The sequence below is a fragment of the Salvelinus fontinalis genome, chromosome 13 (genome assembly GCF_029448725.1).
Source record: "Salvelinus fontinalis isolate EN_2023a chromosome 13, ASM2944872v1, whole genome shotgun sequence".
Taxonomy (NCBI): Eukaryota; Metazoa; Chordata; class Actinopteri; order Salmoniformes; family Salmonidae; genus Salvelinus; species Salvelinus fontinalis.
The window spans coordinates 4,895,198-4,911,014 of NC_074677.1; positions in this window are offsets into that span (position 1 = coordinate 4,895,198).

Here is a 15,817-nt window from a genome sequence, read left to right on the forward strand (position 1 = left end):
CGAGGCACAGATCTGGGGAAGGGTACTAAAACATTTATGCAGCATAGAAGGTCCCCAAGAACACAGTGGCCTCCAATATTCTTAAATGGAATAAATTTGGAACCACCATGACTATTCCTAGAGCTGGCCACTCGGCCAAACTGAGCAATCAGGGAGAAGGGCCTTGGTCAGGGAGGTGAACAATAACCCAATGGTCACTCTGACAGATCTCCAGAGTTCCTCTTTGGAGATGGGAGAATCTTCCAGAAGGACAACCATCTCTGCAGGACTCCACCAATCAGGGCTTTATGGTAGAGTGGCCAGATGGAAGACAATCATCAGTAAAAGGCACATGACAACCCACTTGGAGTTTGGCACCTAAAGACACTCAGACCATAAGAAACAAGATTCTTTGGTCTGATGAAACCAAGACGGAATACTTTGGCCTGAATGCCAAGCGTCACATCTAGAGGAAACCTTGCACCATCCCTATGTTGAAACATGGTGGTGGCAGCATCATGCTGTGAGGCTGTTTTTCAGCGGTAGGGACTGGGAGACTAGTCAGGATCAAGGGAAAGACGAACTGAGCAAAGTACAGAAGGATCCTTGATGAAAACCTGCTCCAGATGCTCAGGACCGTAGACTGGGTTGAAGGTTCACCTTCCAACAGGAATACGACCCTAAGTGAGCCTAAGCACACAGCCAAGACAACACAGGGGTGGCTTTGCAACAAGTCTCTGAGTGCCCCAGCCAGAGCCCGGACTTGAACCTGATCAAACATCTCTGGAGAGACCTGAAAATAGCTGTGCGGCAACACTCCCCATCCAAGGTGTGCCAAGCTTCTAGCATCACACCCAAGAAGATTCAAGGCTGTAATCGCTGCCAAAGGTGCTTCAACAAAGTACTGAGTAAAGTGTCTGAATGCTTATGTAAATGTGATATTTCAGTTGTTTGTTTTTAATACAAATGCAAACAATTCTAGAAACCTGTTTTTGCTTTGTCATCATTGGGTATTGTGTGTAGAGATTGATGATACATTTTTTTTTTTAAATCAATTTTAGAATAAGACTGTAACGTAACAAAATGTTGAAAAAGTCAAGGGGTCTGAATGCTTTCCAAATGCACTGTATTTTTTAAGACGCATATTTAAATCCAGGCATATTTAAATCCAGGCATATTTAAATCCAGGCATAATTAAATCCAGGCATAATTAAATCCAGGCATATTTAAATCCAGGCATAATTAAATCCAGGCATATTTAAATCCAGGCATATTTAAATCCAGGCATATTTAAATCCAGGCATAATTAAATCCAGGCATATTTAAATCCAGGCAACAAAAAAAATAGGAACTCAGTCGGGGTCTCAACTTCCTGTTGAATTAGAATAGTAAAATACACAAGGTGCAAGTTCGACATTTGTGTTGTGCATCAGTGACTGACATCTTGTTATGTCACTCTCTGACAGTCACTCAATTAGCCATGTCAGCCCAGGGGCACTGACCTCCAGGGAGGCCCCATTGATTTTGTTAGCCGCTCTCACTCAGATATCATTAACATGGCATAAGCAGTGGCGTAAAGTACTTAAGTAAAAAATACTTTAAAGTACTTCATAAGTAGTTTTTTGGGGTATCTGTACTTTACAGACTTTTCTTTGCCCAATGGTAAAATGTGTAAAACTGCAGAAAACTTGCTTTAAAACTGTAAAGTTTTCGTTGTTTTTGGCACAATATGTAGAATTGCAGGAAATTGACTTTAATTATATTTTTATTATTTTCTCTCTGCCGTCAAGAGGGGGGACATTGAATAATATTTGAAATCCAAAGAGCTGCTTGTATCTGTAGCAGATGAGTCAATTACTATATTCGATTGACAACACATTAAATATGAGGTTTTGATGTTGTGTTTTTACCTGTTCTCTCCAAACTGTTTTTGTGTTCCAGGAGACACAATCAAAGTAATTGACAGATCACACCGATTTATGTATGCCGAGCAATGCATTCAGAGAGTTATCGAAACTCATGCATGGTATTAATTTGTTCACTTCAGTTTGATGTTGATATTTTTTGCCAGTCTCGTCACTAAAAGGAATAGCTTTGAACCAAAATTCTAATTTAAGATCAAACCAACCAAATGAAGCATTATTATTTGTATTTTAGTAGCTGATAAGCAGTCAATGTTGTTATGAAAACTTAATTTAAAAAAACATAGTTGAACAAATTCAGAAAATAAGTAATTTCTTGTTCCTCAAAAGGCGAGAGTTGGACTATATCCAAAGATGTCAATACATGCCACTGAGTTACATTTGGACATGCACAGTAGTTCAACACCTCCACATCTCATTGTCCCATAACATGGAATGGAAATTCAAATTCCTTTCATTCCTGCCACTTATACATGTTCAAGGTTGTCCAGACCTAGACGTACAGTAGGTCTATAGAAATCTCTACCAACAGTCACCTGAGATGCAGACATTACATTTATTTATGTATAATCTTAGAAAGATGATAGAATGGTTGTTTGTAAATGTGATTGTCAAAACCTTAATTTCCTATTACTTAAATGTAATGTATTTCTTTCTAATCTCTCAGATATTTTGACTTTCCAACACTTTACGTGTAGTTTAGGGATGATCCCATTGTGTGGATCAGTGAAAACCCAGCCGTAAACCCCGTCTCCTGGCCTGATCTTGAAGCCGCATTTGCTCATCTCACGCTCTGTTTGGTTATGAGCCCGGTGAAGAATCACACGCCAGGAAAGGTCGGGCTCCTGTAGATCCATACATGCTTCACTGACAGCCTGCACTCTAAGTAACTAGACAGCCTCCTTCATAATAACCCATGCTTCACTGACAGCCTGGGCTCTAAGTAACTAGACAGCCTCCTCCATAATAACCCATGCTTCACTGACAGCCTGGGCTCTAAGTAACTAGACAGCCTCCTCCATAATAACCCATGCTTCACTGACAGCCTGCACTCTAAGTAACTAGACAGCCTCCTCCATAATAACCCATGCTTCACTGACAGCCTGCACGCTAAGTAACTAGACAGCCTCCTCCATAATAACCCATGCTTCACTGACAGCCTGCACGCTAAGTAACTAGACAGCCTCCTCCATAATAACCCATGCTTCACTGACAGTCTGGGCTCTAAGTAACTAGACAGCCTCCTCCATAATAACCCATGCTTCACTGACAGTCTGGGCTCTAAGTAACTAGACAGCCTTCTCCATAATAACCCATGCTTCACTGACAGTCTGGGCTCTAAGTAACTAGACAGCCTCCTCCATAATAACCCATGCTTCACTGACAGCCTGGGCTCTAAGTAACTAGACAGCCTCCTCCATAATAACCCATGCTTCACTGACAGCCTGGGCTCTAAGTAACTAGACAGCCTCCTCCATAATAACCCATGCTTCACTGACAGCCTGGGCTCTAAGTAACTAGACAGCCTCCTCCATAATAACCCATGCTTCACTGACAGCCTGGGCTCTAAGTATCTAGACAGCCTCCTCCATAATAACCCATGCAGCACACCTCTAGTCCTCAGGGATTGATGCGTCTGCTGCTTCTCATTGTTAGCTTTCAATCATCACCCGATTAAGGCCTGGGAAAACTGGAGAATTGATCCTGTTTAACTTAAATCATTTAAGTGTAGAAGCAAGACCAAAACATATGGCCTCCAGGGATGGAGCGATGCACTGCTGGCTAAATCCCTCCTCACTGATAGGATGCCTGTGATGGGTAGCGCAATGAGCTTGACCAGAGAGACAGCATTTAAATCCCAGGAGTCTGCCTGCTTTCCTATACTGGCACGCAAAGCGATTAAATGTAAGCATTATAACTTACAATACTTGTTAGAATACTGTACACCCTTCAGTTGGTTAGCAGTAGCTCCCTTCAGATGACTAGCAGTAGCTCCCTTCAGTTGGCTAGCAGTAGCTCCCTTCAGTTGGCTAGCAGTAGCCCCCTTCAGTTGGTTAGCAGTAGCCCCCTTCATTTGGCTAGCAGTAGCCCCCTTCAGGTGGCTAGCAGTAGCTCCCTTCAGTTGGCAAGCAGTAGCTCCCTTCAGTTGGTTAGCAGTAGCTCCCTTCAGTTGGTTTGCAGTAGCTCCCTTCAGTTGGTTTGCAGTAGCTTCCTTCAGTTGGTTAGCAGTAGCCCCCTTCAGGTGGCTAGCAGTAGCTCCCTTCAGTTGGTTAGCAGTAGCTCCCTTCAGTTGGTTAGCAGTAGTGCCCTTCAGTTGGCTAGCAGTAGTGCCCTTCAGTTGGCTAGCAGTAGCTTCCTTCAGTTGGCTAGCAGTAGCCCCCTTCAGTTGGTTAGCAGTAGCTCCCTTTTAGTGGTCTTAGATTGGGGTAATAGGTAAACAATTGAGAGATGTTCAGAAGATCATATTTGAGATCGATAACTTAAGGCATCAATAGAGGGTTGTACTTTAAAAGTCAGGGCCAAAACGCTGAATGCAACGTATTGATTTGGTTTCAAACTTTAGAGCTAAATCAAGACAGAAGGTTCAAAATATATCTATCTCCCCATGGATTTATCATGTCTTTGACGGTTTGAATTACTGCTGGTGGCTAGATACTGTATTAAAGTATTGGCATCTCTAACATTATCCACCCCTCAATCGACCTCTTCTGGGTCAGGGAGCTGGCGTTTTACAGCAGGACAGAGTTGGTCTGTGGCTGATTTTCACTGGATCAGAGCTTAGTTTAGCACAGATGTCAAGACACGAGAGGAGAAGGTCCCCCGACTCACCCATTTGGCTAATCGTCAGCCTAATATGCTTCTCACTGAGCCTATGGAAACTGCAGAATAGATGGGTAGAGTATCAACTGTACTGATCACGAGTCAGACGCTAAAGCTCCTTTTTTGAGGGCTTTGGTTTGAGGTAGGGTATGGGCCTGCCACCCTGAAGTGAAATGAAAGAGTTTTACTGAACAATACTGGTGCCTGTTTCTCCCTATGTTCTCAAATAGCAGTTATACAGTACACCTGCAGACAGAGTTAGTTAGGTACCTTATAAAAATGTCTGTGTGATCAATTACATATCAAACCTCGGTCAGCTGCATGATTCGAGACTGCATTATACCCTTGAGCTGTAGCCTAGGCACTTTACACTGCCTTGATGTACATCTCTACCTCAAATACCTCGTATCTCTACACATTGATAAGCTACAGTCCCTGTATACACAGTGCATTCGGAAAGTATTCAGACCCCTTGACTTTTTCCACATTTTGTTACAATGCAGCCTTATTCTAAAATTGATTAAATTATTGTTTTTCCTCATACGTCTACACACAATACCCCATAATGACAAAGCGAAAACAGAAATATCTTATTAACATAAGTATTCAGACCCTTTACTATGAGACTCTACATTGAGCTCAGGTGCATCCTGTTTCTATTGATCATCCTTGTTTCTACAACTTGATTGGAGTCCACCTGTGGTAAATTCAATTGATTTGACATGATTTGGAAAGGCACACAACTGTCTATATAAGGTCCCACAGTTGACAGTGCATGTCAGAGCAAAAAAACAAGCCATGAGGTCGAAGGAATTGTCCATAGAGCTCCGAGACAGGATTGTGTCGAGGCACAGATCTGGGGAAGGGTACCAACATTTCTGCAGCATTGAAGGACCCCAAGAACACATCATTCTTAACTGGAAGAAGTTTGGAACACCCGGATATATCTTATGTTTCACCGAGACTTGGCTGAACGACGACAGGGATAATATAGAGCTGGCTGGTTTCTCCGTGTATCGGCATGACAGAGCATCTACGTCTGGTAAGACGAGGGGCGGGGGTGTGTGTCTATTTGTCAATAACTGCTGGTGCTCGATGTCTAATATTAAAGAAGTCTCGCGGTATTGCTCGCCTGAGGTAGAATACCTCATGATAAGCTGTAGAACACACTATCTACCGAGAGAGTTCTCATCTATATTATTTGTAGACGTCTATTTACCACCACAAACCAATGCTGGCACTAAAACCGCACTCAACGAGCTGTATATCGCCATAAGCAAACAAGAAAATGCTCATCCAGAGGCGGTGCTCCTAGTGGCCGGGGTCTTTAATGCAGGAAAACTTAAATCTGTTTCACCTAATTTCTACCAGCTTGTCACATGTGCAAGCAGATTAAAACAAACTCTAGACCACCTTTACTTCACACACAGAGACGCGTACAAAGCTCTCCCTCGTCCTCCATTTGGCAAATCTGACCAAATCTGTCAGTGTAGTGTGAGTGTGTGTATATAACGTGTATATACAAGACTATTCTTGTGATTGTGCGTAGTGTCAGTGCAGATAGTCTGGGTAACCATTAATGAACTATTTAGCAGCCTTATGTCTTTAGGTTAGATTCTGTCTCTCCGGACTTGTTTGTCCGAGAGCCGATGCTCCAGTACCATTTGCCAGACGGTTGCAGAGTGAAAAGTCTATGGCTTGGGTGGCTCGAGACTTTGGCCATTTTTCGGGCCTTCCTCTGGCACCGCTTGATATTGAGGTCCTGGATGGTAGGGAACACCCTCTGTAGTGCTTTGCAGTCAAGGGTGGTGCATTTGCCATACCAAGCAGTGATGCAGCCAGTCAAGATGCTCTCGATGGTGCAGCTGTGTAACCTTTTGAGGATGTGAGTGCCCATGCCAAATCTTTTCAGCTTTCTGAGGGGGAAGAGGCGCTGTTGTGCCCTTATCAAAATTGCGCCGGAAGAAATGGCAGCAGCACATTTGTAAACAACAGCTAGTGCACGAAATCTAAGGAAGTCTCTAGATTTTGCTCGCCTGAAGTAGAGTGTCTTGTGATAAAATGCAGACCACACTATTTGCCAAGAGAGTTTTTAGCTAAACTTTTCGTGGCTGTTTATTTACCACCACAGACAGATGCTGGCACTGAGACCACACTCAGTCAGCTGTATAAGGAAATAAGCAAACAGGAAACCGCTCACCCAGAGGCGGCGCTCCTAGTGGCCGGAGACTTTAATGCAGGGAAACGGAAATCAGATCTACCTCATTTCTATCAACATGTTAAATGTGCAACCAGAGAAAAATCTAGATCACCTGTACTCCACACACACAGACGCGTACAAAGTTCTCCCTTGCCCTCCATTTGGTAAATCCGACCACAATTCTATCCTCCTGATTCCTGCATTCAAGCTGAAATTAAAGCAGGAAGCACCAGTGACTCGGTCTAATAAAAAGTGGTCAGATGAAGCAGATGCTAAACTACAGGACTGTTTTGCTATCACAGACTGGAACGTGTTCCGTGATTCTTCCGATGGCATTGAGGAGTACACCACATCAGTCACTGGCTTTATCAATAAGTGCATCGAGAACGTCATCCCCACAGTGACGGTACGTACATACCCGAACCAGAAGCCATGGATTACAGATAACATTCTCACTGAGCTAAAGGGTAGAGCTGCCGCTTTCAAGGTGCGGGACTCTAACCCGGAAGCTTATAAGAAATCATGCTATGCCCTCCAACGAACCATCAAACAGGCAAAGCGTCTACAGGCAAAGCGTCAGATGGATTACCAGGACGTGTGCTCCGGGCATGTGCTGACCAACTGGCAGGTGTCTTCACTGACATTTTCAACATGTCCCTGATTGAGTCTGTAATACCAACATGTTTCAAGCAGACCACCATAGTCCCATTGCCCAAGAACACGAAGGCAACCTGCCCAAATGACTACAGACACTTAGCACTCACGTCCGTAGCCATGAAGTGATTTGAAAGGCTTGTAATGGCTCACATCAACACCATTATCCTAGAAACCCTAGACCTACTCCAATTTGCATACCGCCCAAACAGATCCACAGATGATGCAATCTCTATTGCACTCCACACTGCCCTTTCCCACCTGGACAAAAGGAACACCTACGTGAGAATGCTATTCATTGACTACAGCTCAGCGTTCAACACCATAGTACCCTCAAAGCTCATCACTAAGCTAAGGATCCTGGGACTCAACACCTCCCTCTGCAACTGGATCCTGGACTTCCTGACGGGCCGCCCCCCAGGTGGTGAGGGTAGGTAGCAACACATCTCCCACGCTGATCCTCAACACTGGAGCCCCTCAGGGGTGCATGTTCATTCCCCTCCTGTACTCCCTGTTCACTCACGACTGCGTGGCCAGGCACGACTACAACACCACAACGTTAAGTTTGCAGACGACACAACAGTGGTAGGCCTGATCACCGACAACGATGAGACAGCCTAAATGAAGGGCTTGTTAGTAAGCCTTTCCCTGTAAGGTGAATACAACACGTTGTATTCGGCGCACGTGACAAATAAACTTTGATTTGATCTTGACTGTGCAAGTTTTTCTGAATAACGATAAGTCCTTAGTGATGTGGACGCCAAAGGAACTTGGCAGTCAGAGTGCATGTTAGCTGCAGGGGAAAGGCTAGTTGCTCCCAAAGCTGGTGCTACAGGATATATATTAGTCTCCAGATACAGATTTAATCCACGCACTGCAGACATGTAAATGGCTGGCCTACATCGGAGCCGCTAGGCTTCTCTGCGTCCGGTAAATCACACAGACAGATGGTCAGTGGAGAGAGGGGCCGTGAACTGAACCGCTACGAAAATTCAGTTCTACACACATATACCGCATCATAACAATCAACACCAATGATCCTACATAGATGCACACACTGTATACACCCCCGCACACACACAGACTGGCACACACACTGACTACAGAACTAGACACAGTACACACACACAGACTGGCACACACACTGACTACAGAACTAGACACAGTACACACACACACAGACTGGCACACACACTGACTACAGAACTAGACACAGTACACACACACACAGACTGGCACACACACTGACTACAGAACTAGACACAGTACACACACACACAGACTGGCACACACACTGACTACAGAACTAGACACAGTACACAGACAGACAGACACAGACAGACACAGACAGACACAGACAGACACAGACAGATACAGACAGACAGACACATACAGACACAGCCAGCCAGACAGACAGACAGAGCCAAACAGACAGACAGACAGACAGACAGACAGACACAGCCAGACACATACAGACACAGACATAGATCAGACAGGCACACATACAGACACAGCCAGACATATACAGACACAGCCAGACAGATCCAGACAGACACATACAGACACATACAAAGATCAGACAGCCAGACATATACAGACACAGCCAGACATATACAGACACAGCCAGACATATACAGACACAGCCAGACAGACCCAGACAGACCCAGACAGACCCAGACAGACCCAGACAGACACAGCCAGACACAGCCAGACACACACAGACATAGATCAGACAGGCACACATACAGACACAGCCAGACATATACAGACAGACCCAGACAGACACATACAGACACAGACAAAGATCAGACAGCCAGACATATACAGACACAGCCAGACATATACAGACACAGCCAGACATATACAGACACAGCCAGACAGACCCAGACAGACACAGACAGGCACAGACAGGCACAGACAGGCACATATACAGACCCGACAGACCCAGACAGACAGACCCAGACAGACCCAGACAGACACAGACATAGATCAGACAGGCACACAAACAGACCAACATACAGACCTGGAACTTGCAAACAATCCGTATTTCTTTGACCTGGACACCCTCTCATAATGTCAGTATTGAGAAGCAAAAAAAATAGAGCATCAATGTAAAAGATGTGGAGGCCTGCAGTTCCAATCCTTTTATGACTAAAGGAAGATTGATGATCATAGAACAGACATTTGGCCCACAAACACCCACTATTTCTCTATGGTCTCTAGTCTGACCCATTTCTAAGACTAGAAATAGAGTCTGAGATGTGTGGATGTACTTCAAAGGCAACATTTGGTCTTGAAATGTACAGAGCACATACACGGAATTGCAAAGACCAAACTCCCTCCTAAATCCCTCGTTAAACATATATATGCTGTGTACTCAGGTACGTAGGAGGTACACATTCACATGCACACGCATGAACACATATGTGACATTCCAAACTTCATTAAACATGTACAGGTATACTCTACATCACACATGTACGCAGACATGTACACACTTAACTCAAACTGTTGAAGCATTTTTTTTGTAGTAACCTAATATGCTAGTTTCAGTGTGATTTATATAACCAGCATTAGCCTTTTGAGAGAGAGAGAAAGAGAAAGAGAGAGAGAGAGAGAGGGAGAGAAATCAAAATCTGAGCTAATTAAAATGTCATGTGCATAATTTTTTATACATCTGATTTATGTGTAGTTGGTTTATGGCTTTAAATAGTTCTCTAAAAACTGCCTGATCATATCGCAAAGCCAGGTTTCAGCACCACGGACAGCTCCGCCCATGAGTGTATTTACATTAGACAGACCAACATTTTGGGATCCCATTATCTACTTTATTCAGATTAAATCAATAATAACTAGAATATGGGTAGACATAATGTATTGGTTGCTAAATTGTCAATCTGATTTGAGGTATTCCAAAGACATTGTTTGCATTCTGAGGACTCTAAAAAAACACCATGAAATATTAATTGTACAACAATACCTGGACACGACCGTGTGCCCATTCCACAATGCAGTCCTTATCGCTATACTCATCCATGTGAGAAGTGTCCAGTCACCATGTGAGAAGTGTCCAGTCACCATGTGAGAAGTGTCCAGTCACCATGTGAGAAGTGTCCAGTCACCATGTGAGAAGTGTCCAGTCACCATGTGAGAAGTGTCCAGTCACCATGTGAGAAGTGTCCAGTCACCATGTGAGAAGTGTCCAGTCACCATGTGAGACGTGTCCAGTCAACATGTGAGAAGTGTCCAGTCACCATGTGAGAAGTGTCCAGTCACCATGTGAGATATGTCCAGTCACCATGTGAGAAATGTCCAGTCACCATGTGAGAAAGGTCCAGTAACCATGGGAGACGTGCCCAGTCACCATGTGAGAAGTGTCCAGTCATCCATGTGAGATGTGTCAAATATAAGAGACTATGATATTCTCTGTCAGTTATCACGTGTCTAATGAATACAGTTAAGGCTGGCGTCTGTAGAGAAAGATAAGTGTCTTCCTCTCCCACTGACTGACACACATCAATATGACCAGGAAATCAAAGTAATTCCATATCCATTTGTATGAAGAAAAATGTGATATATTAAAAATGTATTTTTAAAAAAGCAGAGCGTGCCTCGACAGAGAAGCTGAAAAAGATCATGAAAGATTGTGTTGAAAGTCAGTTGATCTGCCCAAAAAAAGAGACGTTGGTTTTATGGGTCAGTGAGGTTGTTAATCTCGGGACAATCGTAGACGCGTGGCGCGTCTCCTGAACGGTTTACATTCTGAAGAGGTCAGATTTCGAGGCCACATCTCTACAAGTAGAGAGACAGACAATTGGAGCATGACTTGGAGCTGTTATCCTGTTCACGTTGGAGTATTTAAAACAAGGCTGGTCTGTTGGATGAACAACCCTTCTATATCTCAGGTGTGACATCAGTGATGGTATTGCAAAAGGAGAACAGCTGCCTATCCATCTACGTGCAATTACAATTACCCTGCCTGTGGCTTCTTGTTCCTCACAGCTGCAATGGGCTGATTTGAGGTATTCCAAAATGATCGAACAAAGATTTGAAGATGTGATTAGAATTCTGAGACCTCATAGCAACTTTTTTCTTCGTCCCTTAAAGTTGTAAAAATCCTTGCTAATCCTCCTCTCTCTCCATCCAGACGGTGTCTCAGAATGGGTGGACGGTATTGAATTGCTATGGAAAGGAAAAGTTTCGTACTGTGCAGTGCTCAAAGGAACGTGTCAATAGACCATGTCCCAGCATGGAACATTCTGCCCAGAGCATTCAATCACAACAGCAACAGCAGCAGCAGCAGCAGCAGCAATATTACTATACAGTGCCTCTGGAAAATATTCAGACCCCTTGATTTTGTCCACATTTTGTTAAGTTACAGCCTTATTCCAAAATTGATTAAATAGTTTTTCCCCCTCATCAATCTACACACAATAACACATAATGACAAAGCAAAAACATTTTTACATGATTTCCCCCCAAAATGTATTCCAAATAAAAAACGGAAATATGACATTTACATAAGTATTCAGACCATTTACTCAGTACTTTGTTGAAGCAGATTTGGCAGCGATTACAGCATTGAGTCTTCTTGGGTACAACGTTTCAAGCTGGGCACACCTGTATTTGGGGAGTTTCTACCATTCTTCTCTACATATTCTCTCAAGTTCTGTCAGGTTGGATGGGGAGTGTTGCTGCAGGTCTCTCCAGAGATGTTCGATTGGGTTCAAGTCCGGGCTCTTGCTGGGCCGCTCAAGGACATTCAAATACTTGTCCTGAAGCCACTCCTGCGTTGTCTTGGCTGTGTGCTGAGGGTCGTTGTCCTTTTGGAAGGTGAACCTTCACCCCCAGTCTGAGTTCCTGAGGGCTCTGGAGCAGATTTTCATCTCTCTGTACTTTGCTCAGTTCATCTTTCCCTCAATCCTGACTAGTCTCCCAGTCCCTGCCGCTGAAAAACGACCCCACAACATGATGCTGCCACCACCATGCTTCTCCGTAGGGATGGTGCCAGGTTTCCTCCAGACGTGACGCTTGGCATTCAGGCCAAAGAGTTCAATCTTGGTTTCATCAGAACAGAGAATCTTGTTTCTTATGGTCTGAGTCCTATAGGTGCCTTTTGGCAAACTCCAAGCAGGCTGGCATGCGCCTTTTACTGAGGAGTGGCTTCCGTACGGCCAATCTACCATAAAGCCCTGATGGGTGGAGTGCTGCAGAGATGGTTGTTTTTCTGGAAGTTTCTCCCATCTCCACAGAGGAACTCTAGTGCTCTGTCAGAGTGACCATCGGGTTCTCGGTCACCTTGACCATGGCCCTTCTCCCCCGATTGCTCAGTTTAGCCGGGTGGCCAGCTCTGGGAAGAGTCTTGGTGGTTCCAAACTTCTTCCAGTTAAGAATGATGGAGGCCGCTTTGTTCTTGGGGACCTTCAATGCTGCATAAATGTTTAAGTACCCTTCCCCAGATCTGTGCCTCGACACAATCCTGTCTCAATTCTACGGACAATTCCTTCGACCTCATGGCTTGGTTTTTGCTCTGACATGCACTGTCAACTGTGGAACCTTACATAGACAGTTGTGTGCCTTTTCAAATCATGTCCAATCAATTGAATTTACCACAGGTGGACTCCAATCAATTTGTAGAAACATCTCAAGAATGATCAATGGAAACAGGATGCACCTGAGCTCAATCTCATAGCAAAGGGTCTGAATACTTATGTAAATAAGGTATTTCTGTTTTTTTTGTTTTTTGTACATTTGTTACAATTTCCCCCCCAAAAATTCACATAGTTATTATGGGGTATTGTGATGTCATAATGGGGTATTGTGTGTAGATTGCTGAGGACATTGTTTTTATTGGATCCATTTTAGAATAAGGCTGTAACGTAACAAAATGTGGAAAAAGTCAAGGGATCTGAATACTTTCCGAATGCACTGTACCATAGGACACAGTTGAGTGACATAAGTCATAATATTACCTGTTCAAACCGTTCAACAGTATATACAGTAGCTATGGTGAACAGACCCAAATGTATCATTTTGTTTACTGGGCAGATTTGATAGCTCCAGTGGATAGGGATTTCCATTGCATTGCAGTTTCAGTCATAGCCTATTGGTAAAAATCCATTCCAAGACGAAACATGTATCTGTTGCTTTAAAGTACTTTTATTCAGTGGATCCTACACTTACATTTTAGTAATTTAGCAGCCACTCTTTTCCAGAGCCACTTACAGGAGCAATTAGGGTTGAGTGCTCAAGGGCACAGACAGATGTTTCACCTCGTCGGCTCAGAGATTCGAACCAGCGACCTTTTGGATTTTAGCTCCACAGAGGATTAGAGTCCCCAGAGGATTTTAGCTCCACAGAGGATTAGATTCCCCAGAGGATATTAGCTCCACAGAGGATTAGAGTCCCCAGAGGATTTTAGCTCCACAGAGGATTAGAGTGCCCAGAGGATTTTAGCTCCACAGATAAATGATTAGACTGTATTAGGGATTTAAATACTGTACGTGTGTAACGATCTTCGTTGGAAGAAAGAGAGGAGGACTAAAGCGCAGCGTGGTAAGTGTTCATGATGAATATTTAATGGAACAAAACTGAACACTGAAATACAAAACAATAAAGTGAACGAACTAAAACCAAAACATTTCCGTGTGGAACACACAGACACGGAAGACAACCACCCACGAAACCCAGGTGGAAAAAGGCTACCTAAGTATGATTCTCAATCAGAGACAACTAACGACACCTGCCTCTGATTGAGAATCATACCAGGCCAAACTAAAAAAGCAACATAGAAAAACGAACATAGGATAACCCACCCAACTCACGCCGACCATACTAAAACAAAGAAATAACAAAAGAACTAAGGTCAGTATGTGACAACGTGGCTCACACATTCCTCCAGCTAAATCGAGACAAGACCAATGTACTTATTGTTGGAGCCAAAGCACAGAGAGAGAATCTGGCCGCACATTTTAATTCACAGGCAATAAAGATAAAACACCAGGTACAAAACCCAGGTGTAATTTTAGATTCTGAACTCAATTTCAAATCACACATTAGGAATGTGACCAAAATATATTTTTACCACAGGAGGAACATTGCCAAGGTGCGGCTATTTCTCTCTCTTGTTACAAGCAGGCTTGACTACTGTAATGCTCTTCTGTCTGGTCTACCAAAGAAAGCCATTGGTCAACTACAAAACATACAGAATGCTGCAGCACAGGTACTGACCAAGACCGAACAGAGAAACACATTACACCGGTTTTACGGTCTCTGCACTGGCTGCCTATGAGTTTTAGAAATAATTTAAAGGTTCTTCTATTGGTTTTTAAATCAATCCACGATTATGCAACCCTAAACACGCCAGACATGCTTTTAAGTTATGTACGCAGTAGGTCACTCAGGTCCTCTGGCACTGGCCTTTTAACTATCCCAAAGCCTAGGACCAAGAGGCATGGAGAGGCAGCCTTTAGTTATGATGCCCCCAGTCTCTGAAATAGCCTGCCAGAGAACCTGAGGGGGACCAAGAGGCATGGAGAGACAGCCTTTAGTTACTATGCCCCCAGCCTCTGGAATAGTCTGCCAGAGAACCTGAGGGGGGCTGAAACTGTGGACATATTTAACATGGATCTTAAAACACACCTTTTTAGCTTTGGTTTTCTTTAGGGTGATTTTGTTGATTTTTATTATTTAGTTTTTTTATCATATGTTTTTTTGTGTAGTAAATATTTCAGTTTATATTTATATATATTTTTTTTTCCCTGTGAAGTGCATTGAGTTGCATTCATGTCTGAAATGTGCTATATAACTAAAGCTTGATTTGATTTGGTTACTGGGTCAATGCTCTTAACCGATAGGCTACCTTCCATTTGATTTCATTTGGTTACTGGGTCAATGCTCTTAACCGATAGGCTACCTTCCATTTGATTTGATTTGGTTACTGGGTCAATGCTCTTAACCGATAGGCTACCTTCCATTTGATTTGATTTGGTTACTGGGTCAATGCTCTTAACCGATAGGCTACCTTCCATTTGATTTGGTTACTGGGTCAATGCTCTTAACCGATAGGCTACCTTCCATTTGATTTGATTTGGTTACTGGGTCAATGCTCTTAACCGATAGGCTACCTTCCATTTGATGGAAAACTATGAATGGATGAATACTTTGTCTGATCTATTGTTCAGGTAGTTGCAGTCAAGGGAAATTGATTCCTTGCAGTTGATTGTCCTTGGATCAATACAGT